Source organism: Meles meles, chromosome 17 (assembly GCF_922984935.1).
Source record: "Meles meles chromosome 17, mMelMel3.1 paternal haplotype, whole genome shotgun sequence".
NCBI lineage: Eukaryota > Metazoa > Chordata > Mammalia > Carnivora > Mustelidae > Meles > Meles meles.
In genome coordinates this window covers 42,690,766-42,712,431 of record NC_060082.1, presented here as the reverse complement: position 1 = coordinate 42,712,431, position 21,666 = coordinate 42,690,766, and the positions used below count along the sequence as shown (strand labels likewise).

The following is a 21,666-nucleotide window of genomic DNA, read 5'->3' as shown; positions in this document are numbered from 1 at the left end:
ACTTTGTTTTGTGCCAAATTTTCCATTGTGAAGATTTTTTTTTTAAAGCAGGAAAAAATGATCTTTCAATTTGAAAAAGTTGGGAACCACTCTCACAGAAACGATGCAAATAACTAATTCATATTCAGTGACAGAAAGCTGATTATCCCTGATTTGACAACTTGGTGTGATTCCATTGAAATAAAACCAAAATAAGGAGTCATAAATCATGATTTCTAGTATAAACCGGGCCACTTGCTTTAATCCTCCTGGGCCTCCGATGATTCCACCTCCATGAAGACAGAATAACTTCCCACTTATTTAAATTAAACAGACATTTATAAAGCCTATAACATTAAAGAAGATAATTCACATTAAAATTATGTAAAATATGAAATGCTAGATGAAAGGATGTGACTGTTATTGTAGTAGTTATTTTCATCAACACCATAATCATTATTCAAATATGTTTAGTTATAGTTATAGCAGAGTGACAATGAGTAGTTCCAGAATATTTCCCATTGAAGGTAAGCCTGTGTAATAGGCCTGGGTGTTTAATAGAGAGAATGTGATCAAATAGAAGAGAACAGGGTTGGATTCTCCTCTCCCGGTTTGAGATACCTAGATATATAAGTCTCTTGGGCCTCTTGGACTCAGGCAGCTTTTCATCCATCCATCCATCCATCCATCCATCCATCCATCCATCCACCCACCCAACAAATACACATCAGGTACTTCCTACTATGTGCTTGGCTGGATGCTAAGGATGAAAAGGAGATCAAAGTTGAGTGGGAGGGACGGACACCTAAGAAGATGATTAGGCCAGCAAGTCTGGACAGTGAGCACCGCGTGTGCAGGGACGGGGGCTCGAGCTGGGGCCGCTGGCTCGGTCAGGTGGAGGGGCCGCTCTCGGTCCTTCCACACCTGGTACGGCATGGACCACGCATACTCCAGCTCCAGGTTCCAGTCGGACCTGGACTTGTGTCCGGATTGTGGCTCCCGCCTGCCGCTGCCCAGGACACAGGACACGGTCACCTGTGTTCACTGTGGCTTCTGTATCCCCATGCAAGACTTCAAGGGGAAGGTCGTGAACACCTGTGTCGTGTTCAACAAACTGGGGACAGCCGTGCCTGTGTCAGTGGAGGAAGGGCTCGAGTTCCAGGGACCCGTGGTTGAGAGGCGCTGCTCTCGATGTGGTCACGAAGGAATGGCCTAGCACACCAGACAGATGCGCTCAGCCGGTGAGGGGCACACGATCCTGTACCAACTGCAGGTTCCAGGAGAAGGAAGACTCTTGATTTTTTTTTTCCCCCGGGGAACTCAGCAATTCTCGTCTTCTCCCTTGGATGGTGAGGGATTTGGGGTTTTTAGAGCCTTTGTCCATCCTTGTTGCAATGTTTTGCTCCCATAGAAGGAGATCATCATGTGGGGATTATCATCATCCCTAAAGTACACCTACTCGAGTTGAGTTTCCTATCAAAGTTATATTTTTCTATAGGAGCCAGACATATATGTTTTATTTATAATCTGTCTTGTTCTGAAAGGAATTTAAATGAAGTCACAGAGATATATTTGTTCTTTCAATAAGTATATCAGCTACAAAAAATATATATAAATTAGTATATTGAGAAGGAAAAAGAAAAAAAAGATAAAAAATGGAGGCAGGAATGAGACTAATAGAAAAAGTAATTATAAGTATTCCACCATTAAATCTATTTGGTTCTTGAGTTTAGGGAAACAAAATGTAGGAATCTGGATAGTGGGAGATTGGACAAATAATTTAACCGGATCTCTTTGACGTGAGCTTGGACAACAAGAATTCTGATACGAAGGGATTACTCCTGAGACTGTGGTTACTACAGTTGGACATTTTGGAATTTTTTTTTTAAGATTTTATTTATTCTTTTGAGAGAGCGAGAGTGAAAGAGAGAATGAGAGGGGAGAAGGATAGAGGGAGAAGCAGACTCTCCATAGAGCTGGGAGCCCGATGTGGGACTCGATTCGGGACTCCGGGATCATGACCTGAGCTGAAGGCAGTTGCTTAACCAACTGAGCCACCCAGGTGCCTGTAAATTGTTTTTTTTTTTCTGTTGATATAAATGTAATATATATTCATTGTAATAGATTTATATGTAGGAAGGTGGGGAGAAAAAGAGTAAAAGTTACAAGGAATCCCACTTCAGAGAAATACCCGTTTTTGTTTTTTTGTTTTTTTTTTTTAATAGGTTTTACTATACATGCTGAGATATGTCTTGCTTTTTATCAGTTCGACCAAAAACTTAAAAGGGAAACACTTTTTAGTGCGGGTACAATAAACGTACTCAGATTAAAAAAAAAAAAAAAGAAGATGATTATAACAGAATATGGCATCACAGGAATATGGGATGGAGAAACCCAACTCAACTTTGAAAGGGGAAGGGGAAATATTAGGCTTCTGGAAGCTATGTCGGTCAGTTAGAAAGGGGGAGGGGGAACATTCCAGTGGAGGGATAGGGCGACCCGAGACAAGGAAGACAAACCTTAGGAAACCCCAGAGTGGCAGCTGTGCTGTTTTTTGCCAGAGGCAGGAAGATCCAAAGTTGAAAGTACCTGTCAGAGCTGAGACACAGTAAGATAACAGAGGCCAGAAGCCAGACCAAAGGTTGGGCTGGGCACAGAGAAAGCAATCCTGAAGGATTGAGCGACAAGACTGCAGTGGCAAGCTGGAGTCTATTAAGGGCTGGAAGTGGTGGGAGGGAGCTGCTGGGCATTTCCGTGCATTTCCGTGCACTCTGGCTCAGTTCTATTTAAAGGGCTCTCAGGGTACCACAGCTTAAGCTGAGGCAGCTGAGGGTACCGCTCAGGTGCAAGCTGCTGGCCTGAGGGTGGTGTGAAGGACAGCAAGCTTTAATTAGAGATGCCGCAGAGGAGCGCATGTGCTGAGTGCTCGTTAATTAGGGCCTCACAAGTGATCTAACAGATGTACCACGTCCAGCTCAGTTAAGAAAAATGGTAAATATATATATATAATTTTACGTATAATTTCACTGTCTCTGAATATGAACTGGTTATTTGCATCATTTCCAAGAGTGATTCCCAACTTTTTCAAATCAAAAGATCACTTTTTTCCTGCTTTATTTTATTTTTTTTCTTTTAAAGATTTTATTTATTTATTTGAGAGAGAGAAAACATGAGCAGGGGAAGCAGCAGAGGGAGAGGGAAAAGAAGGCTCCCCACTGAGCAAGGAGCCCCCTCAATCCCAGGACCCTGGGATCACAACCTGAGCCGAAGACAGAGGCTGACTGAGCCACCCAGGCGCCCCACTTTTTCCTGCTTTAAAAAAAAAATCTTTACAATGGAAAATTTGGCACAAAACAAAGTAGAGGAAAAAAAAAAAACCCTGAATCTCTACGTACTTATCACCCATCTTGCTAACATTTGCCAAGTTGCTTTCATCCTGTCTACCATCATTTTCCTACCATTTTTTTAAACATAAAATACCAAAACCATTATTCCAACTAGCACAATTAACAGTAATTCCAGAACGTATTCTAGTGCTCAGACTGTGTTCGAATTACCCTAGTTATCTCAACTGTTTACTTTTCTATTTGTTTCAGTATCTAATCAGGGTTCATACACTGCATTGGGTTGACATGTTTTTAAACCCCTGATAGTTCTCCCACTTATTTAAAATTTTTTTTTATTTTAAAGATTTTTATTTATTTATTTGACAGAAGAGAGAAAGCAAGCAGGCAGAGCAGCAGGCAGAGAGAGAGGGGAAAGCAGGCTGAGCAGAGAGCCCGACTGGGACTCGATCCCAGGACACTGAGATCATGACCTGAGCCAAAGGCAGAGGCTAAACCTACTGAGCCAACCAGGTGCCTCCCCCAACCCTACATTTTTTTATTATGCCATTTATTTGCTGAGAAAACCAGACCATTTATTTTGTCCAAGAGATTTATTTATTTAGTTTAGAGACAGAGAGAAAGAGAGAGAGTGAGCCATGGGAGTGGCAGAGGGAGAGGGAGAGAGAAAATCCTTAAGCAGACTCCCCACTGAGCACAGAACCTGATGCAGGGCTTGATCCCAGGGCCCTGTAACCATGACCTGAGCCAAAATCAAGAGTCAGCCACTTAACCAACTGAGCCACCCAGGCACCCCAATACCAAATGATTTCTGTAGCAGAATTTCCCACATTCTGGATATGGCTGATTTAATCTTTCTGGTGTCATCTGATCCCCAATTTTTCAGAAACACTTTTTAAACTTAAAAACTTTTATAGATTTTCTTCTTCCCTGTCTTGGTCAGCTCAGACTACCACAACAAAATACCACAAACTGGATGGTTTAAATAATAACCATTTATTTCTTCATAGTTCTAGAGACTGGAATTCTAAGACCAGGGTGCCAGTAGAGTTGGGTTCTGGTGAGAGCTCTCTTCCTGGCTTTGCAGGTGGCTGCCATCTTGCTGTGTGCTCACATGGCTTTGCCTTAGTGTATGCACATGAAAAGAGATCTCTTTTTTCTCTCCTTATAAGGCTACTAATCCAATATGGGGGGGGGGGGAATCCCTCTCCCATAACCAACTCTAAAAATGACTACTCAAGGGACACACCTCAAATTACCATCATATTAAGGGTTAGGGCTTCAAATGTGAATTTCTGGGGGGACACAAACTTTCACCCACAACATCCCGCAAGCCCAAGCCACAGTATGCACACAATATGGCTGCTTTATTTTTGTAATCTCACTGAGAAAATTCAGAACGACAAAAAAAAATCCACTGTGAAATCCATAATGTTTACAATCTACAATTGGATATTATTAATGACCACAGAATTACAGAAAATCTGTAGGTATTTCACCATTGCTTTAATCTGTCTATTATCCATCAGTCTCTCTCTCTTTCTCTCTCTCTCTGTGTGCATATGAATGCCGCCTCTGCAATGCTTACCAGAAGAAATGTTAGTTCTAGAAATGGACTACAGAAAATACTTGTTTTTGCAAAATAGCCTGAGACAAAGGTCATTCTATAAAGGAGTTCTGTCTTTTCTTTTTAAATGGAAATTAGCAATTTATCTTAAGAAAGTTATTGAGAGCCTATTTCATTTATTTGCATAATGATAAAATGTGCCAGCATTTCTCCTCTTCGCTATCATCAGTGAATAGAGACACACAAAACCCCAGGAAAAAGGCATAAAAGGCACCCAAGCATCCTTTGGATCTCCTTTATGAACCAGTCTGCTTTACAAAATGAAACCGACACTTCTGTAAAAACATATTTCTATAAAAATCTTGTGTAATCAATAAATCCTATTTAAATGTATGCTAAGCAATGTACTACTTCCTTCTTGTGTGGTAGCTCCTTATTATGTCATCTTAACACAGAGACACACACGCCTCTCTACTTCCAATATCTGTGTTTAGCTACTCCATAAACAGAACAACATTGTACAGGAAATGGGAACAGTTCCTGATAACTTATTGGATATGGGGGTTGAGAAAAAGGAGAATTACAGGATAATTCCCTGGTTCTGGCTTTAGTGTCTAGAAAAGTCATTGACAGAGATAGAAGAAAGCCTTAAAGCTGAGTTGCCTTTTAACATTAAACATTTTCAAAACAGAGCAAAATTTGTATGATTGGTTTTAAGATCTGATATCAGACTGAACTAAAAGAATTTGTTAAATATTTACTAAAGCCCAGACATAATAGAAAGAATTCCAATGACCTCCAATGGAAACACTGCACACAAAGGTTCAGATGAGCTTCCCTGATTGGCAATGCTTTACACAGGCTTTCATACATCATTGTTTGGAGAATGGAATGTGTCCTATGTGACTCCACTGGGAGTGGACACTTGAAATTTCGTGCCTGGTTTCTCCTGGACTTTGCCTCATGTACTTTTCCCTTTTGCTGATTTTAATCTGTGTCTGTTTGCTGTGATAAACTATAAACATGACTATAACTGGGTTTTTTTTGAGTCTCATGGGTCCTTCTAGTAACTGATGGAATTTAAAGGTGGTCTTGGAGACTCTTGATAAAGAATCTCAGAGACAAAAATTTGGATGGAGAAGATTGGTTGGAGTAAACTTGAGAGTGTCCTGAAAGATCATGAATTGCATAGGAAAGCAGAAGGGTTACAATAGTTCTAGGTACCTGTTTTTTTGAAGCATACTGAAAGTTAGAAGATAGATTGGACTTAAATTTGATCCTATAAGCAAAGAAAGGATGAGTCTGTTGAAAACTCCAGGGAGAGGTCTTCAAAAGTTTTAGATAGCATTCAAGAGTAGATCCTGATACAGATGAGATCTTAGCTCTCACCTCATGTCTGTGAATGACCTTGAGACAGAAATGGATTTTTGACATGTAAGTAAAGACTGGAAAGGGAACTGGCTCCATGGCTGGATTTCCAACTTTGCTGAACATTTTCAAAGAGCTCTAGGACAAAAGCAGGATAAGGCTAATGTCTTACAAATTAAGATTACAGATAGTCCCATCCTAGTCAATAAAATCAGGTAAAGAATCCTCTAATTTTACACACTTGTAGATGCTATGAGCAAAAAGGTCACAGGACAAACAATTTTCTTCTGCCAACTAAGAAACTGTAGGAAAAAATAATAGGGTGGGCATGGACAAGGACCCCAAGCTTTAGGTTCCTTTTTGAACATCTCCCAAAACATTTCATATTATCTTCCATAATGATTTTGAATACGACTATTGCTTGTTTTTTCTCAGGATGTATAGATTCTTTTCCTTGTCAGAGAGTTATGGCTCTGAAAAAAATTCCTTGATCTTGTGTTCCCAGCCTTGGGAATTGTAATCCATCTCTCCGGTAATCTCTCTCTCAGGAATATTCATTTTACTGGGAGTACCATTTAAAGAGCTTTTGCAAAGCCTTTCCACCTGGGTACGTTACTATCCACATCATCCCCAGTCTTTGGAAAATTGAAAAATACAAATGGAACTCCAAACTAAAATTAGCAAGACTCTCAGACCTCTGGAATATCCATGACCTAAGGTCTTGCTACTGGTTTTAGTGACAATGAGATCAACACCTGGGGTTCATCAACTGTCCCTTTATAAGTAAGGAAAAAGGTGACCCACTTCTAGAGATACCATTTCTGACCCTAGACTATGCTCTATTTCATGCAGATTTGTCCCAAAATGCAAAAAACTCACGTAACACACCCAATTTTAGCATTAATAGGTATGGGCAGCCTTTCTTCAACATATTTTTCTTTTTTTAAAGATTTTATTTATTTATTTGACAGAGAGATCACAAGTAGGCAGAGACAGGCAAAGAGAGAGGGGGAAGCAGGCTCTTTGCTGAGCAGAAAGCCCTATGCGGGGCTCAATCCCAGGACCCTGAGATCATGATCCGAGCTGAAGGCAGAGGCTTAACCCACTGAGCCACCCAGGCACCCTCTTTAACATCTTTCTAAACAACATTTGTATGACTTAAGTCCTGAAAAAGTGGTTTTCTGGAAGAGACATTGGAGACAGACTTCAAATGTCAATAAAAATAACCTTATTCTCTATATCTGTCAAAATATGGATGCCTGACTGGCTCATTTGGTTAAATGTCTGCCTTTGGCTCAGGTCATGATCCCCGGATCCTGGGACCGAGTCCCACATCAGGCTTCCTGCTCAACGGGCCTGCTTCTCTCTCTTTCTGCCACTCCCCCTGCTTGTCCTATCTCTCTTTCTGAAAAATAAATAAATAAAAATCTTTTAAAAAACTAAAGGAAAGAAAAGAAATGACTAGCACCACCATAAAATTCCAAGGGGTTGGCCCTTGGATTTATGTCTCTCAAATAAAAAGACCCAAGCCGTCCCCAAATCACTGGAAGACTATCCCAGCTGGAGGTTATAAACTGAGGATTCTGACGATCTTCAGAAGGGAGGAGACAGCTTCTACCCAGTACCTAGATCAAGCAGACAACAGAGTAAATTGTTCCTACAACTTGTACCCAAGACTCTCAAAATAAAATACAGATTTCCAGAGCCACAGCTTATGATGCTTTCATTTGCATGTCTTGCTCTTTGTTTTCCTAGCTAGTTACTCTTTCCTTTCTTTAAAAATCTGCTCACAGGTACGTGTTAACCCTTAACTGTGACACCCATATGGCCTCTGTCTTAATGTTGCCCTTTGCATCCCTAGTCATTTCTTGGTGAGAGCCCAATATCTGGCTATAATTTGCTAATGACTTGGCTAAAATATACAATAAAATCAACTGTTGGCTTTATACTCATTTTTCTTTGGTTGCCATCTACTTTTCTTCAGTCTGGTTCCCTTGTAATGAATTTGTTGGTTTCCTCAACTACTTGATGACTTTTTAGATGGCAAACACCAAAAAAACTCCAACAGCCAAAAATCTGAGACTTATTTTCATATCACATCTTGGAAGGAAACATCCTATTTCCACTGAAAACAACACCTGGGAACCTTTTCTAGGAAATGGCCTATGTAACTGAGTGTTCCCAGAAACAGACCTTGTAGAGGGACTATGAGACATATGGGCCATGGGTCTTGGAACGTCTTTGAGCTGCCCTACTTTTGCAGACCTTAGCAGAGAAGCTCACTGTTAAAGCCCAACTTCATGCTTCTTTCGTTCAGATGGACCTAATGATCTCTCTTCTATAAATCTCACTGGCTAGTGCCAAACCACTCTTGTCAAGAACTGCCAAAACCAGATTCAATAACTTCATAGGAATATTTTGGCTGATTACTGATCATTGGGAGGTTCCCAATGACTAGGATTAGATTTGTGGCCAAAAAGCCTATAATTCACAAGCCAGATAGGGATTTGTTATCTCGAAAAATGGATCCCTGCCTTCAAATAGTCTCTGATACTACCCAAAGTATCTTTTGGCTCATCCATTTTCCCTCTGGGAAGAAGAGATTGTTAGGTAACTCAAAAAGCTGAGCCTTGATTTGATGCCCCAAATTGTAATCATTAAGGAGAATTCGGAACAATTTCTTCTTCTTTGAGACTCTTTATTTCACGTCTGAAATAAAGGCGCCCAAAGTCTGGGAATTTTTATACTTCATTGCTCATCCATTGACAAGGGAGCTAGATAATGTTGCTATGGAGCTACCATAGAAGTCCTTACTGGAGAAATTTATAAGATTGGGCAGATGGTGATTCACAATAGAACAGCCCCAGGATATAATATTGGCCTTTCAAAGAGGAACATGTGCTATTTTAGGGGGAGAATGTTATACTTCAATGTCTATAGATCTGGAGAACCGGCATAGAAATTAGGAAAGTAGGTAATTTAACTAATATCTCCATTTACGGTTCTGTAAACCACTCCCTTTGGAACAGATTCTTTTCTCTGGGACATACTTGGCTCCCAGCTTTCTGTGGACAACAGAACTCTGATCATTGCCCCTCTGTTATTATTAGTCATATCGTGGTGTTCAAACACTCATGTGCACTTGCTGTTCCGTCTAAAGATCTAACAAATTATCAGCCAGCAAAAAGCCGTGTATCAGTTTTCTATCAGTGCCATAACAAATTACTTCTAATTTAGTGGATTTAAACAATGCAACTTTATCACATCACTGTTGTGTTCGTCACAAGTCTGGGCTAGTTTGTTTCCTCCACTCAATTTTCAAAAGACTGAAGTCAAGGTGTTGGCAGTCTGGACTCCTACTGGGAGGTTCTGGGAAGAATTTGCTTCCAAGCACATTCAAGTTATTGCCAACATTCATTTTCTTGCAGCTGTAAACCAGAGGGTCCCATTTTCTTGCTGGGGGTTAGCTGGAGACTACCCTGAGCTCCTATAGGACTCCCTTTTTGTCCTTGTACATGGGTCCCTACATCTCAGAGCTGGCAATGACATGTCAAATCCCTTTTGCACCTGGGATCTTCCTGGCTTCCCCTTCTTCTGTATCTCCTGTGCTTCTATCTGGGGAGACTTCTTAGCTTTTCAGGGCTCTTGAGCTTAGACTGGGCCCACCAGATAACCCAGGATAGTCTTTCTATTTTAGGATCAGTAACCTTAATTAAAATTGCAAAGTTCCCTTTGCCATGGAATATAACATATTCCCAGGTTCCAGGGATTAAGACCTGGACATCTTTGAAAGGCCATTGTTCTGCCTACCACAGGCCGGAGAACCTAAAGAGGTTCTCATCAGAGGTAGCAACAACTACAGTCAGATCCTGACACATGATCACGACACCTCAAACATCACTGCAGATCTGGGTTGACCATGACTCTAGAAGGTAATGGTTTATTCTCCAGCTCAGGCTGAAGAATGACCACAAGGCAGCACTAAGGACTGAGGCCTCTGCCACAATGCAGTCTCACGGTCTGGAAGGCAATTCATGGAGACAAGCAGTTTTCTTATGTGTGCTAACGGCTTTGTTACCAGAATAATAATTTGCTTACCCAAACAGACAACTTTGTTGATCAAGCACGAGTGTTCACATCAAGATTTGCATTAAGGCCTTCTCTTTGCTGTGTCCACTAAACTTAAACTATTATGTCAGGAACTGCCTAACTAATCCAGATCCTTCCCTTAAAAGATCATCTCTTCAATTCTTTGAGCCAAGACCCCAGAGAGCTGTAAATATTCTTCCTTAACTTCCCCTGTCGAAACACCAAGACTCTGACAATATGGTGTTCTCTTTTCTGCAGTAAGTTTAATAAACTCAATTTTACTTGTTCAATGGGTTTATCTGATGGGCCCTGCGGGGCAGTTGATGCCTCCCTGTGGGCAGACCATCTTTCTTTGATTCCTGGGAGGCCAGAGTGGAGTGGGGAGGAGGACATAGCAGACTCATGAAGGTCCAGCTCGTGTCACTGATGAGATGGAATGCCTGAGGGGCCCTGTCTGCACAGCTGTGGAAGCTCTGCACAGCTCTGCACAAAGTCTCAGAATCCATCTTATCGGCACAGTGGCACACGCTCTGGCCCACGGTGAGCCTTCAGTTGTCTGAGGAGAATGGTGTTATGTAACTGTGTCATTCAGGCATGGGGCTGTTCTCAAGCCTACTTTTCCCCACAAAGCTGAGTGACTTCGAGGGAGAAGAATGAGGAAACTGTTCTGTCTTTGAACACAGCACCCAGCTGTGGGGGTTTGGAAAGGCATTATTCACTGGGCTGTGAGAATTTGAAATTAGTCTTCCCAGCTTTACCCCCACAGGGAAATATGGGCAGGAGTTCAGAGGGTGGAGCAGAGGGGTTTAGAGGGGTTTAGTCCTGAGAAGTTCCTAGAAGTCTGAAGTAAGGTCATAACCAGGTCCGATGGAACTAAGAATTTGCCCTCACCTCTGACAACTCAAGGCACCATGTTCCTTTCCAGAACATTCAGATCTTCGGAACAGGCAAAGATGGATGTGTGGGTGAGGGGAGCAAGGATGGCTAGATGCTTGACTTCTATTTGTGGACTCGTGACTACTCCCTAGAAAAGAGGAAACTTCTATTTCCCTAGTGGCCTGTCACTGAAACCCATTCCCTCATCTTCTCCTTTCATTAGAGTGAGATTCTGGTGCCTTGGTCCCAGGGGTCATAGGCAGCTACCCTGCTGGGATGGGACTGAGGTGGGTGCCATGTGGGCCCTGCTCTTTGGGGCCTGTTCTAAGAGGGGAGGAACTGACTTGGCATCCAGGCCACAGCTGTTATGGAGACAGGCTCTCGGGTAGCCTTAGTCCAGCGCACCGTTTGTTACTCTTCCATTCTAGAATAAATAGCCCAAAAGGAAGAAGGCAAAGGAAGCAGGAGTTCAGAGATCTGAAGCATCGGGCTGTTCTGGGCTGAATTGTGTACTCCCCAAATTCATCTAAGTCCTAACTTCCAGAACCTCAGAACATGACTGTATTTGAAGGCTGGGCTTGAGGAGGGTAATGAGGGTAAAATGAAGTCATTAGGGTGTGCCCTAATCTGGTGACTGGTGTCTTAATAAGAAGAAGAAATTTGGATGCAGGGAGAAGCCCATGTGGACACTCAGGGAGAAGATGGTCATGTACAAGCTGAGGAGCAAGAAACAACCCTGTTGACGCTTTGATCTCAGACTTTTGGCTTCCAGGCAAAAAATCTCTGTTGTTTAAGTCACCCAGTCTGTGGTACTTGGTTAGGGCAGCCCCAGCAAACAAATGCCAGAGCTTGAGGTTGTGGATGCCTTGAGGGGCTGGGAGCTTAGGGTGTGCCATCAAACCATCAATTACTCTCTACTATTTTCTTTTCTTTTTTTTTTATAATTTTAAATTTTTTTAATAAACGTATAACGTATTATTAGCCCCAGGGGTACAGGTCTGTGAATCACCAGGTTTACACACTTCACAGCACTCACCATAGCACATACCCTCCCCAATGTCCATAACCCCATCACCCTCTCCCAACCCTGGCAACCCTCAGTTCATTTTGTGAGATTAAGAGTCTGATGGTCTCCCAATCCCATCTTGTTTCATTTATTCTTTTCCTACCCTCCAAACCCCCCACGTTGCATCTCCACTTCCTCATATCAGGGAGATCATATGAAAGTTGTCTTTCTCTGATTGACTTATTTCACTAAGCATAATACCCTCTAGTTCCATCCACGTCATCGCAAATGGCAAGATTTCATTTCTTTTGGTGGCTGCATAGTATTCCGTTGTATATATACACCACATCTTCTTTATCCATTCATCTGTTGATGGACATGTAGGTTCTTTCCATAGTTTTGCTGTTGTGGACATTGCTGCTATAAACATTCGGGTGCATGTGCCCCTTCGGATCACTACGTTTGTATCTTTAGGGTAAAAACCCAGTAGCGCAATTGCTGGGCCATAGGGTAGCTCTATTTTCAACTTTTTGAGGAACTTCCAGACTTGGGGCCTTTTCTTACTGTGGTTTTCCTTCCTACCTGTCCTTTAGTATTTCCTGTTCTCACTCCCTTCTGTCCTTTTTACCACTGATGTTCTTACTTTCAGATTTGAATATGCATTGACTCAGAGATTCAGAGAACTGATTCATCATTTATTCCTTATGAGTCAAAGCAAATGCAAAAGAAAAAAGAAAAAAAAAGAAAGAAAAGCAAGCAAGAAAAAAATAGTAAAAGAAAGGGAAAAGTAAAATAGCACATAAAATTAAACTTAAAACATCACATAAAACTCCCTTTGAGGGCTACCATGAGCCCTGGTGAATTGAACAGGGGTGGGGAGAATGAATATTTGGAATGGCAGAAGGGTATAACTTTTCCTCAGTGTTAGCAGAACATTTCACTGGAGGGAAACTGAAAGCCACCAGATTCAACTTTCTTGCTTCTGAGCTGTTGATAGGATTTCCCTCAGGTGGTTGACTCAATTTTCCTTCCTCTCCTCTGGCTTGCTTGGAGTAATGGTATTTGGTGGTGCCAAGCCAGGTCAAGTCAGGAGAGACACTCCAGCCAATCACAGCAGTGCTAAACTTCACCCCAGGCATCTTCCTCCATCGCTGCTTTGATCTTGGTATATCTGAGAAGGGTATGGAAAGGAATCAAAGGATTTGGGTGCATCCACCTGCAAGAGTTCCATTTTGCTCTTTGCCTGGTACGTGGGAGCAGGAAGACTAGAGGGAGTGTCCAGCGTTCCTTCTGTTGACTGTGATGGAAGCCAACCGCACCACCTCCAACGAGCCCTCCTGCAATGCCGGCCAAGTTGGAACCATCTTGAACTAGGGCAGGGCAGCTGTGGAATGCAGACCTGAGGTCCATCTTTGCTTCTTCTAGGTCTCTGCTCAGCGTTTCCTCCCCAAGTCCACACGTCAGTGTTCTCTCCCCTTCCAGGAGTTCCTTTTTCCCCTCAGTGGCTTTATTTTTCTTCCTCACTCATCCTACCACCTGGCATTTTACGTGTGTGGAGTTTTCTGTTGTTGTTCATTTTTGGGAGGACCGGGCGGTTCCCTGAATGGAAGGCAAGTTCCTGAGGGCAGGGTCTTTGTTTTATTGACTGCTACATGCCTACTGTGTTCCTGGGATATAGTAGTTAGAAATAGTTCCTGGAGGAATGACCTGAGAAAACTGGAATGTTTCTTCCGATCATCATTTCAGGAGCCTTACAGACAGGTAACCCAAGGGGTAGGGAGGCCTGAAAGACCACAGTGTAGAACTAATTCCATCTCCCCTTAACCCACTGCAGGGGGCGAGGGTAGTTTTTCTTCACCCTCTTAAGGTCTCTGGTTGGATCTGGAAGTTAAACTGACAAAAGACAGATTAACAGGAGAAAAATCTACATATTTTACTGAATTTTTACATGTACATGGAACCTTCACAAGAGGATGAAGACTTCAAGAAGTGACTTGAACAGGAAGCTGTTATAGCTTTTAGACAAAGAACAATAAGTTTGTGAGGAATTGATAAGACAGAGGGGTTTGGGTTCAGGGTAGTAAATGGTGAAGAAGTAGCTAGGAAGGTAAAGTTAGTTTAACAAGATTTGTTTGTACAGATTTCTAAGCCCCAAACTCCCCATCTCTGGTAATAAGCATGTCTCCCTTCGTCCTGATGCAGAGAGGGTACCTTTTACATGGGAGATTCATCCCTGTCTCAGGGAAGAGGGGTGCAGGGCAGGAGGTCAGAGTGACCTTCCTGCACCTGCTGTCTTCTCAGACTCTTCCAGCTTAAGACACTCACTATGCCAAGGGGCCATATTTTGGGGTGTGTCCTGAAGCCCATCCGTACTTTTTGCCATTTTATGTAGGTTAAATCACGTTAATTTAATAGTAATAATAATTATGATTTTTAATTTAAAAAAATTGAAGGGGATTTTTTTTTTAATGTGAGGAGATCTTCTTCCTTCCTGGTTGTTTGCTCTTGAGTCTTGGTGGCAGCTTTCCTACCGACTAAGATAATTTACTGAGTCCTTAAACTAACGAAGGGGAGTGCCAAGGTTGCCCCCCCACGCCCCACAGTCTGTGCTCTTCCCGCCGTGTTTTGGGACCCCATCGTTGCTGCCACTCCTCCCATGCCTGGTCCTCAGATGCTGGAGAACACAGGTCCTGGGAAAAGCCTCGTTCCATTCTTTCTTCATTTACACAAAATATTTTTGTGAACCTCCACTCCAGGCATAGCTTTTCCAAGAAAGTTCATCTTTAAAAGGTGGGAAATGATTCCTATTATGGAGTTTTAAGGATAAAACAAGGTACTTTTGTGGTATCTTATAAGCTCCAAAGAACCAATGTCTGACATTTTAGTCATCATTATAATAAATTCAGAAAACCAGTAGAACAGAGGATGTGAATAAGGTCCTTAAAGAGCAGGTGAACAATGCAATACACTCTAGCAAGCTGCAGAGGAAAATAAAATGTAAGTTCAACTCAAACAGAGTTGCAGAAAATGCTATTTTTCCTTCCCTCATTTTAGGAAACGGGCAGAGAAGACACCATGGTGCTTGGGACTTAGTCAGTTTCAGAAGTCCCACCCTGACTTCTGAACAGGCGTCCTCCCAAGAGATGGGAGAAATGGGAGAGGTTGGGGAGAGAGGCCAGAATCTTGATTTGCCTCAGGGAGGGAGAAGCTTATCAGAATCAACAGAAGTAGAACTTTTTGAAAAGAGCACATATGCCCCCCATTCTAAAGAGGACACCCCGTGCTGAGCTGCAGCGTGGAGCTGAGGGGGAATGTGTCCGATGTGAGGGGCAAGGTAAGGAGTCATTTCACTCAGGCAGCGCCAGGAGAGGTGGGGAGTCAAGAAGAAGAGAAGACGCCTGGGTGGCTCAGTGGGTTAGGGCCTCTGCCTTTGCCCAGGTCATGGTCCCAGGGTCCTGGGATCGAGTCCTGCATCGGGCTCTCTGCTCAGCAGGGAGCCTGCTCCCCCACCCCACCACCTGTCTCTCTGCCTACTTGTGATCTCTGTCAAATAAATAAATAGAATCTTAAAAAAAAGAAGAAGAGAAGACAAGGAGCTGGACAAGGAAGTTCGGAGGAGGCTGGAGGCGGGGAGGGAAAGCCAGAAAGGGAGCCGCTGAAGGGAGGGCCTTTCACAAAGGAGGCTGTGACTGAGACGGTTGAGGTCTGGCTGGAGAGAAGCAGAGCAGAGGGAGGCTTTGTCCTGGTGGGAAAACCTTGGGATTGACTATCCCACTGGGGTTATGCAACCACCTCAAAATCCACTCTTTCGCAGATGACATGTGTTATACATCATTTATTTTAGGAGTGGGTGTCACAGGGGTCAGCCCTAAAGATGGTGAAAGCGTTTCACTGGAGAGTGGCGAGTTCAGTGACCATGTGGAGCTGAGTTCTCAATGAGCAGAAAAAAAAAAATCAATGGGAAAAAAATGAACTATTTTCCATTCATTGATTTTGTTGCCCTTCGGAGTCACATCAGAGGCACTCCGTTACTTTTGACACTTTCTGGGATCCTCATGGAAAGTCTTGTCAACATTGAGGGTGACTCAGGAACGTGAAGAGCTGAGACTTATCCCCAGACGAGGTCCCCAGGCCAGTGGGTGAATTGGCTGCTGGATGCCTCTGCGTCTCTGTGGGGAAAGAGGCTCTCCCAAGGGATCTCTGGCCCCTCAGCCTCCCGGACTCTGCTGCTCCCAAGCTCTGCCCCATCATCTCCGGCTGAGACCTGCAGAGCACAGCGCTGCTCCCCCTCCCAGGCACCGGGTGGCCCCAGACACGGCAAGTGCTCGCTCCTGGCTTGACTCTCTCAGGCAAGACATGCAAGGGCCAGTCCACATTTTCTCATTCTTATGTCTATTGTCTTCCTGAGAGCATCGTGCTAATCTAGACCTTGCTGTGACCTCCTTCCCCTTCCTTCCTCTTCACCTGTGCATCCCTTCGCCATGTTCCAGAGTGCCTACTGATGGCAAAGCTCACCTCCAGTCTTTTCTTTCATGTATCTGTGCCCCTTGCAGTGTGACTTTGTGCTTTATCCAGTTGACAGGGCGAAACTTCTGTGCTCCCTGTGAATGGGAGATGGCCTTGTGACTTCTTAGTCCAAGAGCATGGGACAGAAGTGACAGTGTCCCCGCTTCAGGTTAGACCTCAAGAACTCTTGTGGTTCCTGCTGTCTCTCTCAGAACCCCTCCACTGCCAAAGCATAAGCCCAGGCTACCCTCCTGGGGGAAGGGGAACCATGGAGAGGGAGAGCTGAGGTGCCCAACAAGAGCAACTTTTGACCAGTCAAGCTCCTAGCCAACTCAGCAGCTGACCACAGACGTGCGAGCAGACCTAGCTGATGCCAACTGAGCCTGGTCCAGAAAACGGAACTGACCAACCAGGATATACCCCTGTAATACATATCAAATGTAATGCTTTAAGTCCCCATGGTTGGAGGTGATTTGTTACACAGCAATGGCTGACTGATGCAGAGAATCTTTTCCTTTCTAGGCTGATCTGGTCTTAGTCACCTCCTTATCCATCTCTGGAGAATCCTGGCTTTTTCACGTCTCTGTTTTTAAAAAGGCTTTCCCTGATGGGCTGCCTCTCCTACCCATGCCTCCGGCAGACACAGCTTCTCCATTGCTTCATTTCTGCTCTCTGTTGCTGGGTGTGAGGAGGTGGTGGCAGTTTCTTCTATCAGATTCTCCCTCTGCTGTCCAGTAGGCAGGCCTCCATCTCCAGTGTCTTCCCGAAGAACCGTCTCCCATTTTGAGAGACAGTTGCCCCAGGTGCCATTGAGCAGGCCACTTGCTCTCCAGAGGATCTCTCAAGGTCACTGTGAAAGTCAGGGTTTGAGGGCTTCTCTCAGCCACTGACGCTGTTTGTCACACTCCCATGGCCTCTACTGTGCTGCCTTCTCCTCTCTCACCCGTTTTCCCTAGCTACACCTTCTCCTCACCGACCAGCCGGCTTTGTCCACTTCATGAGCGCAGACACCTTCAATTTTCTCTCACATGCTTCCATTTTGCAATTTAATTTACTTTAGGCAAATGACTCACACACACAATCTCAAGTCCTGGCCTTAAATCCAATCCTATAATTTTGAAAGGTCTAATTTGATACTTTCAACTTGGCTGTCTGGCTGTCACCTCCGACTCAGCATTTCTGAAGATGCTCTTGCTTTCTTCCAAATGACACTCCCTTCAGTCTTTCCACCACCATCATCACCAAGTCTTTGCTTTCTCCCTGCTTCTAGGCCCTACCTCTAATCTCTGTGGGGGTCACACAGTTTTTTGTTTTTTGTTTTTTGTGTTTTTTTTTTGTCCTCCTGTCAACCTGGACCCTCTCTCATGCAGGCAGTTATAATTTCTTGTTTAACTATCACAGAAGTCATCTGATGCCTCGCTGTACATCTAGTCTCTTCACTGGCCCCTCACCCTGACACCCAGACCAAATTATCTGCCTAGAACACCTCTTTCCTCATGCCAGCACTCTGTGCCAGAACCTTCCATAGCTAGTATCTTTTTTCCTCCACCTGGTTTGCTGGAATTCTTCCTTGGAGAGCTACTTAGAGAGAGGCTATTGGAGCCCCCTCTGTAGGGTGATGGTGCCAAAGGATGTGAGTTGTCCTGGCTCCTTTATACGTGGTCAGGTACAGAAGCCTTCTTCCCATTAGACCATCCCTGGAAGCTGAATCCCATGACAAGAGCCCCCATGGTGATCTCAGCTATAGACTACTGCCCTTCCTACGATGTCCTGCTCTGATAATGAGGCCCCTACCCCCTGGGCTTTCCATGTGCCCCACTTTTTCTGGTCTCTTATCTAACTTCTGACTTTCTGCATCATCTGCCCGGACAGCAAGTGGATCTCCCAACTTCTAGTTCTACATCTAATAACCTCCAGCTGCCAGTGAATGTTCCGTGGAGTGCAATGCCTGTATCAAGATGACCCTCCTTCCGGGAGGTGTAAGTTCTCATTGTTGCCCCAGCCCCAAATGCCTGTATCTGTGGAATGAGTTCATTTTATGGATCACCACATTGCCCCATGGTCTCAGCTGCTTCTCTCTGCCCCACATTGACCCAGCTTGGAAATGTGTCTGTTTTCTTTGATTCGTGATCAGTGAGCACAAAGCAGACTTTGATATCAATTCGGAAGGGAACTATGAAGGTGGTTATTTACGCTGAAGCCATCCACATCTTCAAATTAAACTCTAGGTATTTTGGTTCTGAAATGCTTGTTGGCCATCTGCTCCCACGGCTGTTTGGAAGGCTTGTTTATCTCTATATAGCATCCATCCTCACTCCTCACGCCAGATTGAACCCCTAGACCTTGAACTCTTCTTGCTCTATTTATGCAGGGCTATAGAATGTGCTAGAGAAAGAAGCTCCCCCTTGCCCCCGGGTTAGCCATATCCATCTGATGCTCAGCAAAGCTAAAGCTTTCATTTAACCAGCCATACCTTCCTTAGGAAGGTGAGTACTTTAAACAAATATCCCCCCTCAGTCCCCTCCCTCCCACTCAGCAGTTCTTTCCTAGGTTTGGGGACTTACTCCTTCCAGTCCCTTCCCTCTTAACCCTATTCCTGATCATTCCAGCCTGGCTTAACATCATCTGCTGCCTGGATTCCTTGCTGCTGCCAATTGTTGAGAATGTTTTGGAAGTTGGAAAATTCTACATATACCTGGGAATTTGGCTTCCTGAACCTCTTCCTGCTCTCAGGCCCTGCATGTCTGAGGCAAGCTTGCTGGTAGAGGGGAACATGCCTTCTCACCCATAAGTGTATTTCTCTCTAATTAATTTACTGTGGTTGATAGCAATGCAGTTCCCTGTCTCTGGCACCTACTACCATGCTATGTCCCCGACAATGGGCTTGCACCATGAGCTCTCACCGCTGTGCCCCAGGCAGTTTTTCCCCTGTAAGACACAGTGGCATAGGCTTTTTAGGGTCCTGGGAATTTAGCGAAGAGGCTTCTTTCAGAGTGCTCCATGACATAAGGCTATGTGTTTGCCTTGGATTCAAAACAACCATCTTCCTGGGTGAGCTCATCAGAAAAATGGCCACCATCTTTGGAAGGCCAGTGGCACTTTCCCCTTTCACTAAGAGTACTGTCTTGTACAGAATGAAAACCTGTGGGGTCTGAGGTGTTCCCCAGGTCATTGGCCTTGAAGTGAGCATTTCTGGTTGCTTATGTTTAGAAATTGGTGGTGGTATTGCAAAGTGGGTGCTTACAAATTACATAGGGGGGCATGCGCTATCATGTAAGCAATACGCTGTAGGGAGGTCACCTCTGCCCATACCTGGGAGACAGACCAGGCTCTGAGGCTCTCCCTTCTCTCCCTTGGCTCGTGAATAATGGTGGGGAGGCCTAACAGGTAAAAGGTCATGTGCACAGCTAGCCTGCTGTCTTTCCATGCTTCCCACCCTATGAGGAGGATGGAGATCTGCACATCCTCGTCCCAGACCTGCACATGCGGCTCTGTATTTTGTGACCTGTTTGCTGTTTAGAGCCCTTGATGTTCGTTCATGGATCTAAGAAAAGATCATCAATGGGTGAGGAGGGGAACAGGCACAAGAATTTTGTCTCTTCAAAGATAGCCACTTGTCCAATGAAGGGAAGAGAAGTGGTTTCTGAAATCAGGGACTGTGTGATCTTGCCAAGGCAATGACGAATGACACTAACACAGGGGACAGACACGTTCTTTTCTTTGAGCCACTCCTTCCATGAGACACAGCACCAGATGCCTGGGCACACAAGGCCCAAGGGGAATGAGGCTCTGCCCTCAGAGGGTTCACATGTGACGGGGACACAAGGATGTTGGGGGATCACTGTGCCTGGCTGGAGTCTCTAGGGAGAGTTCATAAGAGCAGTGAATTTTTAGTTTAATATTTATGGATGAGATGAATTTTTCTCACAGAGAATGTGGTTCTAGCGACAGAAACAGAATGTATAAAATTGGGCAAGTGTGTGGACCAGCAGTAGCCTCTGATGAGAAATAGAGGCAGTAGCCTCTGAAGGGGAAAAGGGGGACTGGAGAACACCATGGAAAGGACTGGCACATAGTCGGGCAACGAGGAGGGACTGAAGCCTTTAGGCTGAAAGGCATAGTCAGTCAGATGTGTAGGTTAGAAGACCAACAGAGGAAGGGGTGGGAGCCAAGTTAGAGCCCAGGGTGGAGGCAGTTGTAATTGCCTGGCCCAGAGCTGAGGAAGGAAAGAAGGGGACACTATGTCCATGAAATTGACCCCATGGGGCCTGTTGACCCCCTGATGTCGTGGGAGAGGGCAGTGCCCCGGGCTCCAGTTTGGACAGCTGTCTAGCCTGAGCTGAGACTTGGAGGAGAGAAAGTGTGGTACCCTGGGGAAGCATGCTGGGAATGGAGAAGGGATTTCCACTCAGTGGGTGCATGGTGTAGAAGGGAACATGTCTGGACAGAGAACAGGGGGCAGATTTTGGAAGGTTTTACATCCTTGACTAGAAAAGTATGACATTCATTCTGCGGGTTCTCAAGCACCACTGAGGGGTTTTAAGTAGGAGCAAAATGTGACTGGATTCATGTTTCTGAAGTAGGGCTGAGTTCATAGGTGATGGCGGATAGGGCTGCTTTGGAAGGGGTATAGCTTGAAGAAGAGGGTCGAGCCTGAGCCCTGTCGATGTTCTTATCTACGATGTGATGTAGGGGGTTTGGGGAGAGAGAAACAATGAGAAAACTGCTGAAAGTCTCATGTGGAGACTCTGCAAAGAAGAGAGGGGCGTGGGCTGGGTTGGCAGCCAAGACCTCGGAACTGGAGGCAGGGAGGGACGTAAATATAATGGGCATATGGGAGGCAGAGAGTTGGGGTAAGGTGACTTACTCAGGAACGGGGCCTTCTTCTCTGTGATGCACGGTCTGGAGGCCTTAGAGCCAGCCATCCAGGA

At 44.5% G+C, this 21,666-nt stretch overlaps 1 pseudogene; it reads left to right on the top strand.

Annotated features, from left to right (window-relative positions):
• Positions 1-913: 913 nt before the first annotated feature.
• LOC123928482 lies at positions 914-1,296 on the top strand (annotated as a pseudogene).
• Positions 1,297-21,666: the final 20,370 nt, after the last annotated feature.